This window comes from Bactrocera neohumeralis, unplaced genomic scaffold (genome assembly GCF_024586455.1).
Source record: "Bactrocera neohumeralis isolate Rockhampton unplaced genomic scaffold, APGP_CSIRO_Bneo_wtdbg2-racon-allhic-juicebox.fasta_v2 cluster10, whole genome shotgun sequence".
Lineage (NCBI taxonomy): Eukaryota > Metazoa > Arthropoda > Insecta > Diptera > Tephritidae > Bactrocera > Bactrocera neohumeralis.
This window is the reverse complement of record NW_026089623.1, coordinates 8,157,912-8,165,344: the sequence shown is the minus strand read 5'-3', so window position 1 is coordinate 8,165,344 and position 7,433 is coordinate 8,157,912. Positions and strand designations below refer to the sequence as shown.

The window sequence follows — 7,433 nt, the reverse complement described above, 5'->3', positions numbered from 1 at the left end:
TATATTAGTTTAATATCAGCAGGCAAATTGTAACAAGTGCCTTATTAGCAGAGCAGATATTTACATATGCATTTTGCATGTTTAATACTCAAAGGCATGTTTCAATAATTTTGTGTAATAAAGAATATTCTTACATTTCATTCGAAAATAGTTTAAAAACAAATCCCTATTTTGTTTACACAAGCGTTTCTATAATTCAGTTGATACATACAATTTTTCTACTAGCAAGTTTCCGAGCGTATTAAGGTCCGATAGCTCTGTGCTGTTCTGCACATTTTGTAATTGCTCTGTTACGACCACATAAATATTTAATGTGAAGCAAGGAAGCAAGAGAAGATCCTCACAAGCACAAACTGGCTATGTTCGTAAATGCATCATGACGCGCACTGCAATAATCAAGCGTTCAAAAAGACAACACTTCTATCTGCTGTCACTCATAATTTCTATCAAAAAATTTTTTACTGCATTTAACTACGATGTCTGACGAAAAGTAAGTGCAAAACTGTTTTATTTTAATTTTTGTATTGAAATTTAGTTAAATTATGTTAATAATAATTGTATAAATTATTATTTTTAAATTTTTAGTGAAAATCTCAGTAATGCTGAGACACAGTTATTGCTGAGAGTACGGTTGAATATGGAGGACGAGTTTAAATCGGGTAGAAGGAAAAAAAATGTATTGTGGAAGAAAGTTGTGACCGAAGTTAAAAATGTAAATGAAAACAATAAAAATTTAAATGAAGTTCATCAGAAAAAGTAATAAAAAAATTATTCAAATAAAGGAAGGTGAGGTAAAGTAAATTTTTTTTTGATGAAAACAGAGTGGTAAAATAGTTTCTTCTATCGATTCCATTGATATCATCTGAATCAACACGACGAATGGGGGCATCTTGAATTCCTTCGATTTCATTGTTGGTTTCCATATCGGCATGTGTTATTGTATCGTTAATATGTTCAGAATAACCTCCCTTATTTATGATAAAATTGTGTAAGATAGCGCAAGCGAGTATTACATTAGATATGGCTTTAATGCTCGAAGCTTCAATATAATTTAAAATTTTAAACTGTTTCTTAAAAATCCCGAAAGTTTGTTCTATAAATACTTTGTCTTTTAAAAGACAAACATTTGTACCTACAAATTTTTCTTTTTGACTTCAATACCCTTCTTTTTCTTAAATTTAAAGAAAATCTATCATTTTTTGCTCACAAATTTCGTCTAGTGTTAGATTCAGCGAAATTTCCATTTTAGTATTATACGCGTTCAAAAATGCAAACAAATGTATCTGCAAATTGTCAAAAATTGTATAAGAAGTATCAAACGTCAAACTTGCAGTGTTGCTACTGTTGCTTATGCTGCAAGTCATGATGCATTTACGAACATAGCCACTCTTCTGACAAAATAGCAGCTACATGTCAGAAACACATATAGATATTTGTGAAACGTTTCTCGAAGCGAATATACCGTCATAAAAGATCAGCAATTCAAATGTTAAATCTTATTTTTCGAAATATACTAACTATCAAATTCCCTGTTAATCAGGCAGAGTTATGCTAGTCCCAATGCTACCGGTGTAGCCACCTTTGTTAACGACAGTTTGCCGTTAGTTTGGCCAAACTGTGAGTTATAGCGGGATTCTGTAAGCAGTCTCTAGTCTCTATTTGAGACATTTTGAGGTAAAGTCTCAATTTGAGACTAGTTACTATTCACAATACAGTCTCTAGTCTCTAGTCTCAAAACATTGTCTCAAATTTTGTCAGCTGGTAATAAACAGGTCGCAAACGTATTAAGAAAAGAGCAATGGACAAAGAAGTCGCTGATTTCTTGTTAATTTTACAAACTTATGAAAATGAAGAAAGGTAAGTATTGTTTAATAGCAATGAATATAAAAATATTATTAATTTCTTTCAATTAGAAATGCAAACAGGAGGAATTTGGCGCACTTAAAGAATAGTGAGGATCCATTTTTTTATTGGAGGAAGGAATATTTAGAAAATATTTTCGTTTTCCGAGATCGTTGTGTTAAAATGGGGTGAAGTATATACATATAGTTAAATTAAAACAAGTATATTAAACATAAAAATATTTCTAGTTTCCATAACTTCTTCTTCTTCTTAATTGGCGCAGACACCGCTTACGCGATTATAGCCGAGTTAACAACAGCGCGCCCGTCGTTTCTCCTTTTCGCTACGTGGCGCCAATTGGATATTCCAAGCGTAGCCAGGTCCTTCTCCACTTGGTCCTTCCAACGCAGTGGAGGTCTTCCTCTTCCTCTGCTTCCCCCGGCGGGTACAGCGTCGAATACTTTCAGAGCTGGAGTGTTTTCGTCCATTCGGACAACATGACCTAGCCAGCGTAGCCGCTGTCTTTTAATTCGCTGAACTATGTCAATGTCGTCGTATATCTCGTACAGCTCATCGTTTCATCGAATGCGATATTCGCCGTGGCCAACGCGCAAAGGACCATAAATCTTTCGCAGAACTTTTCTCTCGAAAACTCGCAACGTCGACTCATCAGTTGTTGACAACGTCCAAGCCTCTGCACCATATAGCAGGACGGGAATTATGAGCGACTTATAGAGTTTGGCTTTTGTTCGTCGAGAGAGGACTTTACTTTTCAATTGCCTACTCAGTCCGAAGTAGCACCTGTTGGCAAGAGTTATCCTGCGTTGGATTTCTAGGCTGACATTGTTGGTGGTGTTTACGCTGGTTCCAAGATAGACGAAATTATCTACGACTTCAAAGTTATGACTGTCAACAGTGACGTGAGAGCCAAGTCGCGAGTGCGACGACTGTTTGTTTGATGACAGGAGATATTTCGTCTTGCCCTCGTTCACTGCCAGACCCATTTTCTGTGCTTCCTTGTCCAGCCTGGAGAAAGCAGAACTAACGGCGCGGGTGTTGAGGCCGATGATATCAATATCATCGGCATACGCCAACAGCTGTACACTCTTATAGAAGATGGTACCTTCTCTGTTTAGTTCTGCAGCTCGAACTATTTTCTCCAGGAGCAGGTTGAAGAAGTCGCACGATAGGGAGTCGCCTTGTCTGAAACCTCGTTTGGTATCGAACGGCTCGGAGAGGTCCTTCCCGATCCTGACGGAGCTTTTCGTGTTGTTCAACGTCAGTTTACACAGCCGTATTAGTTTTGCGGGGATACCAAATTCAGACATCGCGGCATAAAGGCAGCTCCTTTTCGTGCTGTCGAAAGCAGCTTTGAAATCGACGAAGAGGTGGTGTGTGTCGATTCTCCTTTCACGGGTCTTTTCCAAGATTTGGCGCATGGTGAATATCTGGTCGGTTGTTGATTTTCCAGGTCTGAAGCCACACTGATAAGGTCCAATCAGTTTGTTGACGGTGGGCTTTAATCTTTCACACAATACGCTCGATAGAACCTTGTATGCGATGTTGAGGAGGCTAATCCCACGGTAGTTGGCGCAGATTGTGGGGTCTCCTTTTTTATGGATTGGGCATAGCACACTTAAATTCCAATCGTTGGGCATGCTCTCGTCCGACCATATTTTACAAAGAAGCTGATGCATGCTCCCTATTAGTTCTTCGCCGCCGTGTTTGAATAGCTCGGCCGGTAGTCCGTCGGCCCCTGCCGCTTTGTTGTTCTTGAGGCGGGCAATTGCTATTCGAACTTCTTCATGATCGGGTAATGGAACGTCTGCTCCATCGTCATCGATTGGGGAATCGGGTTCTCCTTCTCCTGGTGTTGTGCGTTCACTGCCATTCAGCAGGCTGGAGAAGTGTTCCCTCCATAATTTAACTATGCTCTGGGCATCAGTGACTAGATCACCTTTGGGGGTTCTACAAGAGTATGCTCCGGTCTTGAAACCTTCTGTAAGCCGCCGCATTTTTTCGTAGAATTTTCGAGCATTACCCCTGTAGGCCAGCTTATCAAGCTCTTCATACTCACGCATTTCGGCCTCTTTCTTTTTCTGTCTGCAGATGCGTCTCGCTTCCTTCTTCAATTCTCGGTATCTATCCCATCCCGCACGTGTTGTGGTCGATCGTAACGTTGCGAGGTAGGCAGCCCGTTTTCTCTCCGCTGCGGCGCGGCACTCCTCGTCGTACCAGTTGTTCTTTTGCACTTTCCGAAAACCAAGGGTTTCGGATGCAGCTGTACGTAAGGAGTTTGAAATGCCGTCCCACAGTTCCCTTATACCGAGTTGTTGATGAGTGCTCTCAGAGAGCAGGAGTGCAAGCCGAGTAGAAAATCGTTCGGCAGTCTGTTGTGATTGCAGCTTTTCGACGTCGAACCTTCCTTGTGTTTGTTGGCGTGCGTTTTTTGCTGCACAGAGGCGGGTGCGAATCTTGGCTGCAACAAGATAGTGGTCCGAGTCGATGTTAGGGCCTCGGAGCGCACGCACATCTAAAACACTGGAGACGTGTCTTCCGTCTATCACAACATGATCGATCTGGTTGGTAGTTTTTCGATCCGGAGACAGCCAGGTAGCTTGATGAATTTTTTTGTGCTGGAATCTAGTACTACAGATAACCATATTTCGGGCCCCGGCGAAGTCGATCAGCCTCAACCCATTTGGGGATGTTTCCTCGTGGAGGCTGAATTTACCGACCGTAGTGCCAAAGATACCTTCTTTGCCCACCCTGGCGTTGAAGTCGCCAAGCACGATTTTGACATCGTGGCGGGGCATCTCTCATAAGTGCGTTCCAAGCACTCATAAAAGGCATCTTTGGTCACATCGTCCTTCTCATCCGTCGGAGCGTGGGCGCAGATCAGCGATATGTTGAAGAACCTCGCTTTGATGCGGATTGTGGCTAGACGTTCATTCACCGGAGTGAATGATAGTACTCGGCGACGGAGTCTCTCTCCCACCACGAATCCCACACCAAACTTGCGCTCCTTTATATGGCCACTGTAGTAAATGTCACAAGGACCTACTCGTCTCTGTCCTTGTCCCGTCCATCGCATTTCTTGGACGGCGGTGATGTCAGCCTTTGTTTTTACGAGGACATCAACCAGCTGGGCAGCGGCACCTTCCCAATTAAGGGACCGGACATTCCAGGTGCATGCCCTTAATTCGTAGTCCTTCTTTCGTTTGCCATGGTCGTCATCAAAAGGGGGGTCTCTCATCCGAGGCTGCTGTTGGTTTTTCATTGGGGTGAGCTTTTTACGTGGCGGGTCCCAAACCCAGCGCACAACCCTATGCAGGGGTGTTTCGCCTTCTCACTTTAGCTCACCTTCGAACGGATGTTCTTAGGCTACCCAGAGGATACTTGGTCAAAGACCGGAAGTCGTGAGCTGCTTGAGTCATATGTAAAAGAATCGTTTCTGGCCACTCCCAAGTGAATGGCGATCAGAGAACTTTCCTCACTTGCGTGAACTTCTACACATGACCCCATCCTCCATAACAGGTTTGGAATAAAAGGAGTGATTGGTGCTATTGACTGCACCCATGTTGCAATAATTGGACCGTTTTCGTTATTCCACATGAATACATGAACCGAAAGGGTTATAACGTAGAAGCGGTTGGTTAAAATATTAATTTACAACAAACTTATTTTTCGCCATTTGAATGCTCGTTTTCCCGGCTCAAGCCATGACTCTGGAATTTGGAGAGCATCGCCGGCCAGAATAAAATTATTAAGGGAACATGTTTCTGGTTCATTTAAGTGGCTTCTAGGCGACCCAGGATATCCACTAGAGCCATGGCTTTTGACTCCTATATCAAACCCCTCTGCACCAAATGAAGTTCTTTATAACAGAATCCATATAAAGGCCAGGAACATAATTGAAAGGGCCTTTGGTGTTTTAAAGTCTCGTTTCCGTTGATTATCTAAAGAGCGAGTACTGAGGTATACACCCTCAAACGCCGCGTTCTTAGTTTATACTTGCTCAATTTTCCGCAACATTTTGCAAAAACATGGTATTTGTGACTTCGATGAAATCGACATTGAAAACTTTGAGGACTCTTCCTTCCATGATAATTCTCCAGCTCAAACAAATCAGTATTACACTGCAGGAATAAATGCACGACGTAACTGCTTAAATTCTCTCACACAATCTTTGTAAATAATTATCTTTACAAATAACTCTTTCATTTTTATTTTCATAAAAAATTAATAAATTCATTTATTCAGTCTTCTTTTATATGTATTTACATAATAAATATTAATAGGAACTTAAAAATAATTTAACATAAACATATATCTTTTCAATTTTTTTTTAAAACAGCTTCCGACAGCTTTAAAATAGCATTTGCCATATTGTTTAAAGACTCCGCAACATTTTGGGAGCATTGTTGCGATGTCTCTCTTAATTTTGCCTCTTCTTCGCTCCTCCTCTTCATCGTAGCCATCATGTCAGCAAACATTTCTTGTGAAGTCTGCCTTCAAGAACGTGAAGTTGATGGCATCTCGCTTACTGACGGACTCTGCGGAACTATATTGATTATAATTTCGTTCTAGACGAAAAAAGAAAATATTATTCCATTTTATTTACTAATAAAACTATGTTTATAAACATATTATACCCAAAGATTTTATTTAATCATACCTCTATTCCAATAGTTGGGACATCAGGCCGTCCATCAACCACGGTCCTTCCTAGTGTTTCCATCGCCCACTTTTCCAACTAGGAGGATTGAATTTCCTGCATTGGTCCTCCACCTGTCAATATTTTATTTACATTCGCCTTTCTTGCCCTTGAGCGAATCTGGTTTTTCCAATGGTTTAAACACTGTAAAATAAACAATATATTTAATACAATTGAAATATACTTATATATATAAATATAAGTTTATATGTAAAGATTTACCTCCTTCCATTTGGTAGGCGAACGTGATGGACCTTTCGCTCGACCCAAAGCTCTTCTAACCTTTTGGGTCGCGTGGGATCGTTTTCTGGAGCTTCATTTCAGCGTGAAGCTCTAGAAATGCTAAGTAGCATTCAATTTGCTCTTTAGTTGTGCGCAGTGATTCTGGAAATGTACCACTTAATTATATACAAGTAAAAGAATATAACAGCAAATATTCAATTTAACGTTTACTTACCTTTGTTTTCCATTCTGAATGTATTGACAATTCACTTATAGAGATCATCACAGATAATAATCGATTGTTGGTGTTTATGTTTTATACAAAACTCAATCAGGTAAAAGTAAAAAAAAAATCAATTTCACTTAAATTTTAGCTCTATAGTATTTTAAATACAACATTTCATTTTTGTTTTGTATTGGCAATTCATCTTTTTTACGGCGTTAAAGATAAATTAATATTTGTTATCGACAGTCTTTTTTCATTCAGGTTTTATATACATCTCTAAATAATGAAATGGAGGATGGAGTAATGTGTAGAAGTTAACGCAAGTGAGGAAAGTTCTCTGATCGCCATTCACTTGGGAGTGGCCAGAAGCGATTCTTTTACACATGGCTCAAGCAGCTCACAACTTCCTGTCTTTGACCAAGTATC

General features: G+C 40.2%; 1 long non-coding RNA gene across 1 annotated transcript; it reads right to left on the bottom strand.

Moving 5' to 3' along the window:
* Positions 1-6,157: 6,157 nt before the first annotated feature.
* LOC126765136 (uncharacterized) lies at positions 6,158-6,928 on the bottom strand. Its single transcript, XR_007668286.1, has 3 exons — positions 6,782-6,928; positions 6,521-6,703; positions 6,158-6,428 (listed from the first exon to the last, which is right to left on the bottom strand). It is a non-coding gene; the product is annotated as an uncharacterized LOC126765136 (long non-coding RNA).
* Between the last annotated feature and the right edge of the window lie 505 nt (positions 6,929-7,433).